At 43.8% G+C, this 17,767-nt stretch overlaps 2 non-coding genes across 2 annotated transcripts; both read right to left on the bottom strand.

Annotated features, from left to right (window-relative positions):
- Window positions 1-1,028: 1,028 nt before the first annotated feature.
- On the bottom strand, window positions 1,029-1,100 carry trnaw-cca (transfer RNA tryptophan (anticodon CCA)). Its single transcript has one exon. It is a non-coding gene; the product is annotated as a tRNA-Trp (tRNA).
- Window positions 1,101-10,237: 9,137 nt separating this feature from the next.
- trnar-ucu (transfer RNA arginine (anticodon UCU)) lies at window positions 10,238-10,328 on the bottom strand. The gene is given in 2 exon segments: window positions 10,238-10,273; window positions 10,292-10,328. It is a non-coding gene; the product is annotated as a tRNA-Arg (tRNA).
- Between the last annotated feature and the right edge of the window lie 7,439 nt (window positions 10,329-17,767).

Consider the following 17,767-nt stretch of genomic DNA (forward strand, 5'->3'; position numbering starts at 1 on the left):
GGGAGATAGTTAGATTCTCTCTTGTTGGAGATGGTCATTGCCTGGCACTTGTGTGGTGCGAATGTTACTTGCCACTTATCATCCCAAGCCTGTGAGACTGAAATAGCTCAGTTGGGAGTGTGTTGGACTGAAGATCCCTGGTTCAATCTGGGGTTTTGGCAGTTCTCCTTTATTCTGCATCGCCCTTTGGTTTTGACTCTTCAGCTGCACAATTTACACTGAAATTATTTACCCAACTCTGAAGGTTGGATTGGAATAGAGAGATATCAATGATGGGAAATATTTACATTCTCAGCTTTAGCTTATTCTCTATCTCTTTGTGTCCTTTTCCACAGTTTTTGAATCTTTCAGGGCCGGGTGAACATTTGATTTGCTGCATATGTCCCAAACTGAAGCCTTTTCCACATCTCTGGGCAGTCAGACTTGCTCTGTCTGTTTTTGCTGCTCGTGACCATGAACGAGAACAGGCCACGAGTTCAACGTTTATCAGCAAACGGAAGATAATTGGAAAGAATTCTGTGTTACTCCAGACCAGTGACAAAGATACAATGGATGTTATTCAAAATAAATTCCCTTTGACATTTGATGTAAACTTGTTTGCATCTAAAAGTTGGATTTTAAGTGTTGCAAAAATGTGTCAAATTAATGACTGACCATGTGACAGCGCACATGGGGATCAAATCCACAGCCTTGTTGTTATCAACACTGCGTCCTAACCAACTGAACTAAGTGGCCGATAGACAGAGCCAGGTATGGGTTTGAGCCGCACGCTGTGCGGTTTGTGTTTTATTTCTCACACTGGGTGACAGAGCGATTGCACAAACAATGGACACATCACATCCCTGAAACATTGTTCTGATATAAAACAGTGTGAAATAAGAACTGAGCATGGAAATGGAACGGAACCAGAAATCAGGACTTTAATCTATGAAAGTTGATCTTGAAATTCTGCCATGCACGAATATTCCAAGAGAACGAACTCTCTTCTGATATAAAATCCAGGAACATGAGCTGCTGTAAAACATAACTGAGCCTGACGTGATTTGAACACGCAACCTTCTGATCTGGAGTCAGACGCGCTACCGTTGTGCCACAAGCTCACAGATAAAGCAAAGTCTTCCATTCCTGGCAGATTTACTTCTTGTTTAGATTCAGTGATTGAAATTAATTCAATCCTCATCTGACCTCCGCTCTGTGAAGGCCTGCCACCCGACCTGAACCCGACGGGACCCGACGACCTGTGTCGGGTCCGGGTCGTGTTGGGTCGCTCTTCCGGGTCTGGCTTTCGGGCTCGGGTCAGGTCGGGCCAGGTTCGGGTTGGGCTGGGTCCAGGTCGGGCTGAGTCCGTGTCGGACACACACAGTAAGTATTACATTTAACTCTGCTGGGAAGTTGAGTTTAATAAGTGTCAAATGTTGAAAAGCCAACCTAAGCTGGGAGTCCGGGGCATCAAGGAGGGAATCTCTGAGTCTGCTCAGTGAGCAAGTGAGCATCTCTATGACGTCATTGCGCTCATGCTGCAGCTTCCTGTAGATTCGGAATCGGGAGGTAGATGAAGTGAACATTCCAGTGGTCGGGTAAGGCTCGGGTTAGTTTGGGCGTGGGAATAAATTGAGATACTCGGGCCGGGTCGGGCTCGGGTCCAATGTGGTTCTGTCAGGTTCGGGTCGGGTTTTTTTTCCTGACCTGACCAGGCCTTTACCGCTCTGTCAGTTCAGTGCCTTATTTAAACGATTACTTGGAGTACTGTTTTACAGGGTCTCGGCTGTTTAAGTATTTCCCAGACCCACAACTCTGATTAATCAGACATTTTGCTGCTAACTGCTGCTGCTACAATTGAAATTTAAAAAAGAATTTCCAGTGACCTGCAACCAATGGACAAATACATTTCAGAAAGATAAAGCTCATTCACCAATCCACAAATGTGTCTTTCTGCTTATATTTATAAACAACTCCTTCTCTCCACTATGAGAACTATACAATCACTCCAGTTATTTGAAAGTTAGTATAAGATGTTCCAGTTCATCAATTTTAAAACTGCAGCAGGTATTTTCCAGAAAACTTCTCTGTTGGAACCTCAGTCCCATTTAGATTGAAAGTGGACAATTAATGTATTCACTTGTTCATTGTGGACAGGTGTCTGACTTCAAATAAATCTCATTAACTTTCAATGAGGTGGCAGTATTTCTGTGCTCCCATTTTACACATTCTGTCCTGTTCATGCACCATGTTTTTATTCTCTTCTCCCATTCTCCACAGGATACAGATTACAAGCATCATCAATCTAGCTGTTGAAAAGCATTGGAAGAATCTGGTCACACAGGTATTGAAACATTCATTTTCTGACATTTTCCAAGTTGGTTGCTTTAAACACAGTACGATGTGCAATCATCTTGAAAAGAGATTCTCTTCAATATCCAATACAAATTGAATTACAAACCTGACAGACAAACACAGGAGAACAAGTGACTAGTGAACACAAACCTCATGGTGCTCATTTTCAGATTTATTGCAGTCATCCGACAAAACAAGTGAAAGAATATTCCAGTGAAATGATTTGGAAAGTAGGGGTGACTTTTGTTGGTGCCTTTCTTTGCTCTGTTGGTGAAACTTTCTTGCACCTGACTCCTGTTCATGTCTCTGTTTCCTCTATTGAATGAGGAAGGAGGTATTTGATCAGAAATCAACTGGATTGTGTACCTTTGAGAGGGGATTTCTGCACCGTCAGGGCTGGAAACAGGAGTGAGTGAAAGGCAATGTGTGGAGTTTGATTTTGTACAGAGGGAGATCAAATCTAACAGGGCTGTGAGATATTGGCCTGGATTTTACAGCCCAATAGTGGTGAACTCTGAGACTTTCACTGCTATTGAGGGTCTGAACAGCACTGCAACTGCCGGTACATGCACACACTAACACCAGCATCTGGAAGTTGTGGTGGTGAGAAATGTGCTTAGAAGGAGCCTCTGACCATAATCGCACCAGCCCACTCTTTAAAGTGACAGGGACCTGTAGTTCAGCAATTTGGGCTCATTGGTACCCTTATTTTTACCTGGGTTGGATTAAAGCCGGTACCAACAGGCTCAGGGTTGCTCGGGAAGGACTTTTCTGTTGACACAACAGCTCCACTATTCCAGGAAGACACCGGCAAAGCAGTTGTCAACTTTCAGAGGGAGTTCAGACATTTTAAATGTTGTATTATATTTCTTAATTGTACGTAAGGTTTTAGCATGGCCTGATCAGAGTTCTTAAATTTACATCTGACTTTTTATTAACAAGATTGAAGTGCTTTTAAAAGATCTCTAAATGTTTATGACTTTTTATCAAGATTTACTTGGCTTCTTTGAAAAGACTCTTGAGCAAGATTGAAGTGACTTTTAAAAACTACATCTTACCCTTTAAAATCCTGCTTCCATGTGGATGACATTAGAAGATGACTTCAGAATAGCTTAGACTATCTTTCTAACAGGTACTGCAACAGCTTAAGACCTACTTTTCTGCAAAAGCTGGTGAATTACCTTCCGGGAGCGGAGAGGAGCGGAGCGGAGCAGACCGATATGGACCGATATGAGGAGAATGTTGAGAGCGGAGCCTATAAATCCAATCCGAGGATCGAGGCCCAGTCTCTTCCCTTCCAGGAGTGGAGTGGAGCTCTTCCAGTGTGCTGGAGTTTTGAAAAAAAAGAAGCCAACTGTGATGTCAGAGGAGAGCTGCAAGGTGATTGGTTGGTGAGTCACTGCTGTTAGTGTATTTAAATATCTTAAAGAAAAGGGCAAAGTTTTTTACTTGAAAAAAAAACCTCTGCTGATAAGATGAGTACTACTAAAGTGTTTTGTTTTATTCAGTGTAGCTTATGAAGGACTTTAGATTGTAGTGGGTAGAACAAGGCCCCGAGTGTCATTAGTATTTTTTAATTAAGGGAGTAACTAATTAATCTAAGGGTAAGTCATGGCAGGAGAGCTCAGCCCCGTGATATGCTCCTCCTGCGCTATGTGGGGATTCAGGAACCCTCCCAGTCTCCATGACGACCATGTGTGCAGGAAGTGTATCCAGCTGCAGCTACTGGCTACTCGCATTATGGAGCTGGAACTGCGGGTGGTTTCACTGTGGAGCATCCACGAAGCTGAGGGTGTCATGGATAGCATGTTTAGTGAGGTGGTCGCACCGCAGGTAATGGATGCACAGGCAGAAAAGGGATGGGTGACTACCAGATGGAATAGTAGGAGCAGGCAGGTAGTGCAGGAGTCCCCTGTGGCCATCCCCTTCTCAAACAGATACACCGCTTTGGTTCCTGTTGGGGGGAAGACCTCCCAGGGGAAAAGAGCAACAGCGCGGTCCGTGGCACCACGGAGGGTTCTGCTGCACAGCAGGGGATGAAAAGGGGAGGAAGAGCTACTGTGATAGGGGATTCTATCATAAGGGGTGCAGATAGGCGTTTCTGTGGCCGCAAACGAGACTCCAGGATGGTATGTTGCCTCCCTAATACTAGGGACAAGGATGTTTCGGAGCAGCTGCTGGAAATTCTGAAAGGGGAGGGTGTGCAGCCAGAGATCGTGGTCCATATTGGTACGAACGACATAGGCAGGAAGAGAGATGAGGTTCTGCAAAGTGAATATGGGGAGTTAGGCAGAAGGTTAAAGAGCAGGACCTCTAGGGTTGTAATCTCAGGATTACTCCCTGTGACACGTGCTAGTGCGGGTAGGAATAGGAGGATTAGGCAAATGAATGCATTGCTGAAGACTGGCGAAGGCGGGAGGGCTTCAGGTACTTGGATCATTGGGATCTCTTCTGGTGCAGAGGTGACCTGTACAAGAGGGACGGGTTGCATCTGAACTGGAAGGGGACCAATATCCTTGCAGGGAGATTTTATAGTAATACACTGGAGGGTTTAAACTAGTCTTGCAGCGGGAGTGGGACCCAAAGTAGTAGTCTCTCCGATGAGATAGTTGAGGCAAATGGAGAGGTTAAAGCAAGCAAGTCCAGTAGGCAGGCCAGGCAGGGGCAGGTCAGGGAGCGTGGAAGGTCTGGTGGGCTAAACTGCATTTACTTTAATGCAAGTATCCTTACAGGTAAGGCAGATGAACTCAGAGCATGGATCGGTACATGGGATTGTGGTATTGTAGCTATTACGGAAACGTGGTTGAGGGATGGGCAGGACTGGCAGCTCAATGTTCCGCGGTACTGATCCTTCCGGCGTGACAGAGGTGGAGGTAAGAGAGGAGGGGGAGTTGCACTATTGATTAGGGAGGACATCACGGCAGTACTTAGAGAGGATATCCCGGGGTGAATGTCCAGTGAGGCCATACTGGTAGAACTTAGAAATAATAAAAGGGTGATCCCTTTGATGGGATTATACTATAGGCCCCCCAATAGTCAGAGGGAAGTGGAGGAGCATATATGTAGGGAAATCACAGATAGGTATAGGAATTATAGGGTTGTAATAGTAGGTGATTTTAACTTCCCTAATATTGACTGGGACTGCCTTAGTGCTAAGGGGTCAGATGGGGAAGAATTTTTTAAGTGAGTCCAGGATAATTTTCTGAAGCAGTACGTGGATGGCCTGACTAGAGAAGGGGCTACACTCGATCTCCTGTTAGGAAATGAGGATGGGCAGGTGGTTGATATGGCAGTCGGGGAGCACTTTGGGACCAGTGACCATAACTCTATTAGCTTCAAGATAGTTATGAAAAAGAATAGGACTGGTCCTCAGGTTGAAGTCCTAAATTGGGGGAAGGCTAATTTCCATGGCGTCAGACAGGAACTCTCAAAAGTTGAATGGGAGAGGCTGTTTACAGGTAAAGGGACGTCTGGCAAGTGGGAGGCTTTTAAAAGTGAGATAGGAAGAGTTCAGGGCCAGCATGTTCCTGTTAGATGGAAGGGCAAGGCTGGCAAGTTTAGGGAACCTTGGTTGACGAGGGATATTGAGGGTTTGGTCAGGACAAAGAAGGAGGCATACTTCAAGTATAGGCAGCTGGGATCGAGAGAGTCCCTCGAGACCTATAGGGGATGTAGGAGAACACTTAAGAAGGAAATTAGGAGGGCGAAAAGGGGCCATGAGATTTCCCTGGCAGATAAGATAAAGGAGAATCCTAAAAGATTCCATAAGTATATTAAGAGTAAAAGGGTAGCTCGGGAGAGAGTAGGTCCCCTTAAGGATCAGTGTGGCAATCTATGTGTGAAGCCACGCGAAATGGGCGAGGTCTTAAATGAATATTTCTCGTCTGTATTTACCGTGGAGAAGGTCATGGAAGCTAGTGAGTTCAAGGGAGGGAACAGCGATATCCTGCAGCATATCAACATTACAAAGGAGGAGGTGTTGGAGGTTTTGAAGCGCATTAAGGTGGATAAATCCCCAGGGCCTGATCAGATGTATCCTAGGATGCTATGGGAAGCAAGGGAGGAGATTGCTGGGGCGCTGGCAGAGACTTTTGTATCATCGTTAGCCACGGGTGGGGTACCGGAAGACTGGAGGATAGCTAATTTGTTAATTAATAAATTAAATAACAAATCAGTCGCCTCTTTCTCTTCTAAACTCTGGCGGAGACAAGCCTAGCTTGTCCAATCTTTCCTCGTAAGACAGCCCACCCATTCCATGTATTAGTCTAGTAAACTTTCTCTGTGCTACCTCCAATGCATTTACATCCTTCCGCAAATAAGGAGACCAGTACTGTACTCAGTACTGCAGAAGAGGTCTCACCAATGTCCTGTATAGCTGAAGCATAACCTCCCTACTATTGTATTCAATTCCCATGGTGATAAATGATAACATTCTATTAGCTTTCCTAATTAAGTGCTGGACCTGCATACTGACCTTTTGCAATTCATGCCCTCGGACACCCAGATCCCTCTGCATCTCAGAGCTCTGCAATCTCTCACCATTTAGAAAATATGCTTTTTTATTCTTCCTGCCATTGTGGACAATTTCCGACTTTCCCACATTATACTCCATTTGCCAGGTCTTTGCCCAATCACTTAACCTATCTATATCCCTTTGTAGCCCCCTTATGTCCTCTTCACAACCTACTTTCCTACCTATCTTTGTGATCAGCAAATTTAGCAACAATACCTTCGGTCCCTTCATCTAAGTCATTTATATAAATTGTAAAAAGTTGAGGCCCCAGAACAGATCCCTGTGGCACACCACTCGTTACTTCTTGCCAACCAGAAAATGACCCATTTATGCTGACTCTCAGTTTCCTGCCAGCTAGCCAATCTTCTATCCATGCCAATATGTTACCCCCGACACCATGAGCTTTTATTTTCTGCAATAACCTTTGGTATGGCACCTTATCCTTCTGGAAATCAAAATACAATACATCCACTGGTTCCCCTTTATCCACAGCACATGTAGCTCCCTCAAAGAACTCCAATAAATTGGTTAAACATGATTTCCCGTTCAAAAAAACATGTTGACTCTGCCTGATTACCTTAATTTTTTCTAAATGCCCTGCTATAACATCCTCTGTAATAGCTCCAAACATTTTCCCTCAGACAAATGTTAAGCTAACTGGCCTGTCGTTTCCTGCTTTCTGTCTCCCTCCCTTTTTGAATAAATGAGTTACATTCACTCTTTTCCAATCTAACGGAACCTTCTCGAATCTAGGGAATTTTGGAATATTAAAACCAGCGCATCAACTATCTCACTAGCCAATTCAGGACCTGGCGACTTGTCAACCCGCAGCTCCAACAATTTGTTTAGTACCACTTCCCTGGTGATTGTAATTTTCTTGAGTTCCTCCATCCCTTCAATTTCCTGATATACGGCTAATACTGGGATGTTATTTGTATACTCAATAGTGAAGACCGATGCAAAGTATCTGTTCAATTCATCTGCCATCTCTTAATTATCCATTATTAATTCCCCAGACACACTTTCTATTGGACCAACAGTCGCTTTGTTAACTCTTTTCTTTTTAAAATATCTATCGAAACTCTTACTAGTTGTCTTGAAATTTCTTGCGAGCTTTCTCTCATACTCTAATTTTACCTTCCTTATCAATCTTTTAGTCATTCTTTGCTGTTTTTTTATATTCTGTCCAATCTTCTGACCTGCCTCCCATCTTTGCACAATTATAGGCTTTTTCTTTAAGTTTGATAGTATCTTTAACTGTTTTCGTGAACCATGGATGGTGAGTCCCACCTTTGGAACTTTTCTTTCTCGTTGAAATGTATCTATTCTGTGTATTCTGAAATATCCCCTTAAATGTCTGCCACTGCATCTCTATTGACTTATCCCTTAACCTAATTTGCCAGTTCACTTTAGCTAGCTCTGCTTTCATGACCTTATAATTGCCCTTATTTAAATTTAAAATACTAGTCTGGGACCCACTCTCCTCTCCCTCAAACTGAATGTAAAATTCAATCATATTATAATCGCGACTACCTAGGGGCACCTTAACTATGAGGTCATTAATTAATCCTATCTCGTTGCACAATGCCAGGTCTAGTATAGCCTGCTCTCTGGTTGGCTCCAGAATGTATAGTTCCAAGAAATTATCCCCAAAACATTCTATGTATTCCTCATCTAGGCTACCTTTGCCCATCTGAATTTTCCACTCTATATGTAGATTAAAATCCCCCATAATTATCACAGTACCTTTCTGACAAGCTGCCATTATTTCTTCCTTTATATCCCATCCGACAGTGTGGTTAATGTTAGGTGGCCTGAACACCACTCCCACAAGTGACTTCTTGCCTTTATGATTTCTCATTTGTACTCAAACTGATTCTGCATCCTGATCTCCAGAACTCAGGTCATCCCTCTCGATTACGCTAATACCATCATCAATTAACAGAGCTACCCCGCCACCTTTTCCTAGCTTCCTTTCCTTCCAAAATGCCATGTCACCTCCAATATTCTCATCCCAATCTATGTCGCCCTGCAGCCATGTCTCTGTAATGACTATCAGATCGTACTTATTTATTCTATTTGTGCTCCCAGTTCATCTGTTTTGTTTCAAATGCTCCATGCATTCAGATACAGAGCATTTAGTTTTGTCCTTTTATTATTTTTGTCACCTCTAGCCTTATCTGTCGATTTACTCTTAGATTTGTACATTCTGCCCCTTCCTGTCACAGTCTGTTTATCATTTCCCATATTTATACCTTTCTCTCTCGCCTTGTCTCTCCTCCTTGATTCACCATATCTTCCCAAATTTGATCCCTTGCCCCCACTATTCAGTTTAAAACCGTCTCTACGTCCCTCGTTATGTGGCTCGCTAGAACACCGGCACCAGCACGGTTCAGGTGGAGACCGTCCCAACGGTACAGCCACCTCTTTCCCCAGTACTGGTGCCAATGCCCCACAAACCAGAACCCACTACTACCACACCAGTCTTTCAGCCGCACATTACTTTCTCTAATCTTATTTGTCCTATGCCAATTTGCACATGGCTTAGATAATAATCCAGAGATGATTAACTTTGAGGTTCTGCTTCTTAATTTGCTGCCGAGTTCCTCATACTGACTTTGCAGAACCTCTATCCTTGTCCTGCCTATGTCCTTGGTACCGACATGGACCACGACGACTGGATCCTCCCCCTCCCATTGTATGTTTCGCTCCAGCCCTGAGCAGATGTCCTGAATCCTGGCACCGGCAGGCAACACAGCCGTCTGGACTCTTGCTTTTGCTGCAGAGAACAGAGTCAATCCACCTTACTATACTGTCCCCTACTACCACTACATTCCTTTTTTCTCCCTCTTTGAGCCGCAAACACTTCCTGCAGACGTGTTTGCCCTGGATCACACTGGCATCCAGGAACTCCCACATGCTGCAGCTGTGACACATCACCTGTCCTGTCATCCTTAACGTGTTTCAATTAACTACTTAAATATTTTATTCAATTATTCATTTTATTGCATATTTTATTAAACTTACCACTAGTTTGTTTACTATTTTAAATGTTGGGACGAAAATGGACCTCAATCACTTATCAGATGCGCATCAAGCAGGTCGGTTCTTCCAAACCAATCAACTACCTGCTTGCCTGTGATGTCACAGCTTACCAGATCCTCACCAAACAGCTCCTTCCACTGCACCGAAGAAAGAACCAAATCCTGTATCCTCACCCCAGCGGCTCTCTGTTTCCCTGCTCTCACTCTCCATTGTGACGTCACTCCTAGATTTTTTTTTTCCCCCCTGCTCTGCTCCTCTCTCTCTCGCTCTGTCTCCGAGTCTGTGCTTTTGGCACATTTCTTCATTTGTTGTTCCGTTGTGCTCCTCTGTGTCTGGTCCAAAATCTGACTCTGGTGGGACTTGAACCCACAACCTTTGAATATCGTCTTAATCATTATTTAGAAGTCCAACACTCTATCCATTACGCCACAGAGCCTTACACTTTTTCTTTAACATCACTAAGGCCTTTGATCTTGTCAGCAGAGACGGCCTCTTCAAACTGCAATGGAACAGAGGCTGCCCTCCTGACCACTTGGGCATCATCTCTTCTTTCCACGAGAACATGCACAGTTCCATCAGTTACAATGGAGCAACATCAGACGCTTTCAAGATCAGCATTGGGGTAAAGCAGGGCTGCGCGCTGCGCCAACTCTCTTAGGAACAGAGGAACACAGGAGTAAGCTATTCAGCCCGTCGAACCTGCTCTGTCATTCAATTCGATCATGGCTGATCACCTACCTCAAAGCCCCTTTCCCATGCTATCCCCATATCCCTTGATGTCATGAGTATCAAGATTTCTATCAATTTCTGTCTTGAACATGCTCAATGATTGAGCTGCCACAGCCCTCTGGGGCACAGTATTCCAATGATTCACCACCGTCTGAGTGAAGAAATGCCACCCATCTCAGTTTTAAATGGCCTACTCCTTATTCTGAGACGATGTCCTTTGGTTTTAGACTCACCAACCAGGGCAAACATCCTGTCTACATCCACACTGTCACGCCCTGTAAGAATTTTGTCAGTTTCAATCAGATCACCTCTCATTCTTCGAAACTTTAAGGAATACAGGCCCAGTTTCCTCATAAGACAATCCCACCATCCCAGGGATTAGTCTGGTGACATAAAAACAAGAAATGCTGGAACCACTCAGCAGGTCTGGCAGCATCTGTGAAAAGAGAAGCAGAGCTAACGTTTCAGGTCAGTGACCCATCTTCGGAACTGACATATATTAGAAAAGTCACAGGTTACAAGCAAGTGGGGTGGGGGTGGGGCAGGAGATAACAAAGGAGAAGGTGTAGATTGGACAAGGCCACATAGCTGACCAAAAGGTCATGCAGCAAAGGCAAACAATATGTTAATGGTGTGTTGAAAGACAAAGCATTAGTACAGATTAGGTGTTAATGGACTGAATACTGAACAGCAGGAAGTACAAACCTGAAAAAAACAGTAGGTAAGCAAACTGAACAAACTGAGATGAAATGAAATAAATGCAAAAAAAAGATTAGTCTGTTGACCCTCTGTTTCACCCCCTCTATGGCAAGTGTATCCTTCATAAGATGAGACTAAACTGTACACAATACTCCAGTGCGGATTCACCAAGGCTCTGTACAATTGCAGCAAGACATCTATACTCCTGTACTCATGACCCCTCGTCTGGGTACAACATACCATTCGCCTTCCTAATTGATTGCTGCACCTGCACAAGAGCTTTTAGTGTCTCAGGAACAAGGACACCCAGGTCCCTTTGGACATCGACACTTCCCAACCTCTCACCATTTAAGTAATGCTCTGTCTTTCTTTTTATTCTACCAAAGTGAATAACTTCACACTTATTCACATTATATTCCATGTTCTTGCCCATTCACTTAGCCTCTCCAGGTCCCCTGGAAGCCTCTCTGCATCCTCCTCACAACTCACACTTCACCGAGCTTTGTGTCATCTGCAACCTTGGAAATATTACATTTAATTCCCACATCCAAATCATTTATATAGGTTGTTAACAGCTGTGGCTCCAACACTGATCCTTGCAGTACCCCAATAGTAACAGCATGCCATCCTGAGAAGGACCCGTTATTGCTGTAATTGTGACCTGACTCCAAAAACAACTGGACTGGAATGGAATGGAATTCTTCAGTGTTTCTGTTGTTTGGCTTGCATTGACTCATCGACTTTCTTGTTTTTCACTTTGTCGATGCCTTTGAATAATTGTGGATCCTTCTTCAGGGTGTCTTCTTTCACCAGGTAGTTCTGACCTCTGATGATGTTGATTGTAATCAGCTTCAATTCGCTGATAGTTTTGGAAGTGAGCAGATTTCCTTTGCTTGAGTCTACAACATGGAACTCAGTCTGACATGTGGACCCATGGGAGGATTTGAATGCCATCCCTGCGTTGGAGTTGCATCCATCCAATAAGAGACCGAGTAGAAGTGACAGTTCTGTCAGTCGAATATGAGACTTTTAATGGCAGGGTTGTGAGTTTGAGTGCCATTCTGTTTTTCCCTTTTGTAAGGCTTCATGAGCAGAGAGTACAGGGAGTGTTTGAAATCAGCAAGTCTCTCTTTGATTCAGGACTCTTCCCTCTCAGCAGCATCTCACTATGAAAGATTGAATTTGATCTCATTTCATTCTCAGCTCGGAGTCTGTGCGGCTCAGTGGCACTTCTGGCTGTCTCCCGCTTCACAATCCATCAGTACTGAGAAAGCAATGGGGAATATTACTCACCTGTTGTGTTCTTTAATTTTTTGGAAAACTTGAATGTATGTATTTTCTTCCAAAACAAGGACACCAAACTACTGCTAATGTCGGGCTGAAATAGCTCAGTTGAGAGAGCGTTAGATTGAAGATGTCATGGTCTCTGGTTCAATCCCGGGTTTCAGCAATTTTGCTTCCTTCTGCGTCCCTTGCCTTGGTTCTGATTTTCCAGTTGCACAATTTACTTTGAAATTATTTACCAAGCACCAGTGGATTGAATTTGAGAAACAACACAGAGTCATTTACAACATAGAAGGTGGTCATTTGGCCTATCACGTCCATGCTGGCTCTCCCCGGAGCAATCTAGTCAGTTCCACTCACCAGCTCGATCCCTTTCCTCCTGCAAGTTTCTTTCCTTCAAGTATCCATCCAATTTCCTTTTCAAATCATTGATTGTCTCTGCTTCCACCACACTCGTGGGCCAAGTCATTACCACCCACAACATAAAAAAGTTCCACCTCATCAAGGATGGAAAGTACTTACATCTTCTCTATTTGCTTATTCTCTATTTCTATGAGAATAGACTGGCAGTCAACATGAAAGGAAACCCAAAAATCTTCGAGCAGCATGTAAATGATAAGTGGGTAGTAAGAGGTTGAGTAGGGCCTACTGGGGACAAAAAGGATAATATAAGCTTAGAGGTGCAGGGCAATGTTAATCTACTTAATGAGTACTTTATATCAGTGATCACTAAGGAAGTGGAATTTGACAAAATATCAGTAGAAGTGAAGAGAGTAGAGGCAATGGAGAGAGTACAAATTAGGAGAGGGAGGTACTAAAAAGGCTGGCTGTGCTTAGGGAAGATAAATCACCTGGTCCGGATGGCTCACATCCCAGATTGCGAAAGGAAATGCGGATGCAGATAACGGAAGGGCTTGCTATAATCTTCCAATCCTCCCTGGATACGGGGGAGGTGCCAGAGGATTAAACAGTGGCAAATGCGACACCCTTATTCAAGAAAGGGTGTAAGGACAGTCTGCGTAACTACAGGCTAGTTAGATTAACAGCAGCGGTGGGTAAGGTTTTAGAAAGAATAATCAGGGTAAATAATCAACAGTCACTTGGAGAGGTTTGAGTTAATTAAGGAGAGTGAGCATGGATTTATAAATGGGAGTTCATGCTTGACTAATCTAACTGCATTTTTTGATGAACTAACAGAGCAGGTTGATGAAGGGAATGCAGTGGATGTTGTTTATATGGATTTTAAGGAAGCGTTTGACAAGGTGCCACATAAAAGGGCGGTTAACAAAATTGAGGTTCGTAGTATTGGAGGGTCAGTGTCCAATTGGATAGAAAATTGGTTTAAGGACAGAAAACAGCGAGTCTTATTAAATGGTTCTTTGTCAGACTGGAGGATAATCGACAGTGGTGTTCCCCAAGGGTCAGTGCTAGAACCACTGCTTTTTTTGCTAAAGGTAAGTGACTTGGATCTTGGAATACAGAGTAGAATCTCAAAGTCTGCCGATGATACCAAACTTGGAGGAGTGGCAAACAGTGAGGATGATATGAACTGCCTGCAACAGGACAGTGATAGGCTAGCAGAATGGGCAGCCAGGTGCAGATGGAATTTAATAGTGACAAGTGTGAGGTGATGTAAAGGAATAGGGAGAGGCAATATATACTTAATGGCACAGTTCTAAAGAGTGTGCTGGAATAGAGGAACTTGGGGTTCATGAGCATCAATCTTTGAAGGTGGCAAGACATATTGCGAGAGTGGTTCGCAAAGCATATGGGATCTTGGGCTTTATAAATAGAGGCATTGAGTACAAAAGCAGGGAAGTTATGCTGAACCATTATAAAACATTTTGCTTTTATCATTATAAAACTCTGGTTAGGCCCCATTTGGAGTGTTGCTTCCAGTTCTGCTCAGCAGACTTTTGAAAGAATGTGAGGGTCCTTGAGAGGACGCAGAGGTGATTTACCAGAATGGATCCAGGGATGGGGGATTTTAGTTACAAGGTTAGGTTGGAAAAGCTAGGGCTGTTCTGCTGGTATCAAAGGAGATTGAGGGGAGAATTGATAGATGTGTTTTAAATAAGTTGGCAAGGAAACATTGTTCCCGTTAACTATTGGTACAAGGACTAGGGGACACAGATTAAAGGTTTTGGACAGGAGATACAGGGGGAATGTGCGCAAGAACTTTTTTACACAGTGATTGGTGATGATCTGCAACTCGCTGCCCACGAGGGCGGTGGAAATGGAGACAATCGAGGATTACAAAAGGAATTTGAATGGGCACTTGAAGGAAATAATTTTACAGGGCTGTGGGGATCGAGCAGACAAGTAATAACTCGTCTCCACTCCTAGTATTTCTAAATCCTACATATTCACTGTAATGTGAACAATTCTTTCCTGTTGTGTCTCTCTCCGATTTGTAAACTTCACTGTATTGGAGTGAAGTGACATCTACTGGCAAGAAACAAGAACTGCCGTGATGAGATCAGCCATGATTGTATTGAATGGCAGAGCAGGCTCGAGGGGCTGACTTGCCGACTCCGGCTCCTCGTTCTTATGTTCATAGAATCATACAGCACAGAAGGAGGCCATTCGGCCCCATTGTGCCTCTGCTGACTCTCTGACAAAAAGATGCAATTAGTCCAACCCCCTGCCTATTTCCCCATAATCCTGGAGAATTTCACTTTGAAATATTTGTCCAATTCCTTTATGAAAGTTATAATTGAATCTGTTTCCACCACCCTGTCAGACAATTCATTCCAAATCCGAATCAGTTACTGGGTAAAAAGATCTCTCCTCACCTCCCCTTGACATTTTTGGCCAATTATTTTAAATCTGTGTCCTCTGGTTACTGACCCCCAGGACAGTGGAAACAGTTTCTCCCTCTCTACCCTATGAAAATCCTTCATGATTCTGAACACCTCTATTAAATCTTCCCTTAACCTTCTCTACTCTGAGGAGAACAATCCCAGCTTCACCAGCCTGTCCAGAAAACTGAAACCCCTCATCTCTGGTATCATTCTAGTAAATCTCTTCTGAACTGTCTCAGAAGCTTTGATGTCCTTTCTAAAGCCTGGTGCCCAGAACTGGACACATTACTTGAGCTGAGATCGAGCCAGCGACGCCCACATCCCACGAACGAATAAAAAAACGCTCCCAAACCAGTCCCCAATTCTTAAGCATTTATCGACGCTCCCTGCCCAGTCCCCAAATCTTATTCATTTAGAAACGCTCCCTGCCCAGTCCCCAAATCTTATTCATTTAGAAACGCTCCCTGCCCAGTCCCCAATTCTTATTCATTTATCGACACTCCCTGCCCAGTCCCCAATTCTTATTCATTTAGAGACGCTCCCTGACTAGTACATAAATTTTATTCTTTTAGAGACGCTCCCTGCCCAGTCTCCAATTCTTATCCATCTCCAGACGCTCCCTGCCCAGTCCCCAATTGTTATCCATCTCCAGACGCTCCCTGCCCGTCCCCAATTCTTATCCATTTATAGACGCCGTTTCGGGAAGCCTCACCGGGAAAAGCTTCACCACCGCCATCTGCAGGGATACAGATGGGATTGTTCCATGTTATTGTGGCCCTGAGGCCCTGCTCCAACTGTGTGAGCCCACAAAGTCTTCTCGCACTTTGTGAATATCCCGCTCCAACTCCGAACCCGCAGCTCCAGCTGCTGACAGAGCTGTCTCTACTGCGCCTGCGCGCCCCGCTCCTGTCACAGATAGGGCGGATTCTAGGACGCTGAGCATTCTGGGTACCACACCTGTCATTAATGCTATTCTTTCAGCTGATCGGTTTTATTGTGCACATTTCATGACCTGGAATCGTCGTGAGTGTTTTCTTTTGCACCTGTCAATGCCTGGGAGGATTGAGTCAGCTTCACTTTGCAGCCATGAGTTTCTCGTGTGAGAAAGTGGTGTTTAACTCAGTATATTTCAGTTTTTGCTCTGTGACTGTGGGTATTATTCAGTACCTGTTTGTTTCTGCTATTGCTATGTGAGTTTCACCACATATCTTTCAACAACTTGTATGTGAGCATCAGCTTTTGTCTATATCTATCAGTTTCTGAGAAGTGAGAAAGGGTTTGATTCTATCCCTATCAGTTTCTGTTACATGCATGTGTCTTTAATCTGCACCTCCTCTGAGTGTGTCTTCTTCTCTGTACTTGTAGGTGAATATGTGTTTTGCTTTGTATCTCTCAGTCTTTGAAGTGTGAGCCTGGGTTTGTACCTAATTTCCTTTGTACCTTGTCGTTGGGATATGAAAGAAAGATTTTTACACGTTACCTGCCAACTGCTGCTAAGTGACTGTGGGTTTCACACAGAATCTGTCAATTTCTTGTCTGGTAATGCGAAGTTTACAAAGTACCTGTCAGTTTCTAGTCTAGGACTGAGTTGGTTTTACTCTGTCCCCAGCATTCGCTGGTATGTTAGGGTGGGGTTTACAATGTACCTGTCAGTTTCTTGTATGTGAGTGTTGATTTCACTCTGAAAAGAATCATAGATCATAGAATAGTTACAGAACAAAAGGAAGCCATTCAGCTCATTGTGCTTGTGCTGCTTCTCTGCACGAGCAACTCAGCTCATGCCACAGACTCATGTATTCCATGAAAACATGCAATTGTTTTCACTTCAGATAACTTTCTTATACCATTTTGAAAGCCATTTTTGAATCAGCCTCCATCAAACTCTCAAACAGTGCATATCAGATCTTAACCTGTGCAAAAGAAGTTTTTCCTCATGTTGCCTTGGTTCTTTTGCCATTCACCTTAAATCTGTGTCCTCTGGTTACAGAGCCGTGAATAATATTCCCCATTGCTTTCTCAGCACTGATGGATTGTGAAGCAGGAGACAGCCAGAAGTCCCACTGAGCCGCACTGACCCCGAGCTGGGAATGAAATGAGATGAAGTTCAATCTTTCACAGCGAGATGCTGCAGAGAGATAAGAGTCCCGAATCAAAGTGAGACTTACTCATACTTTTGCTGAATTTCATTTCAAACACTCCTTGTACTCTCTGCTAATGAAGCCTTAAAAAAGGGAAAAACAAAATGGCACTCCAACTCACAACCCTGAAATTAAAAGTTTAATGTTTGACTGACTGAACTGTCACTTCTACTCGGTCTCTTATTGGATGGATGCAACTGTATTCTTCAACGCAGGGGTGG

The sequence above is a fragment of the Heterodontus francisci genome, unplaced genomic scaffold, assembly GCF_036365525.1.
Source record: "Heterodontus francisci isolate sHetFra1 unplaced genomic scaffold, sHetFra1.hap1 HAP1_SCAFFOLD_43, whole genome shotgun sequence".
NCBI classification, from domain to species: domain Eukaryota; kingdom Metazoa; phylum Chordata; class Chondrichthyes; order Heterodontiformes; family Heterodontidae; genus Heterodontus; species Heterodontus francisci.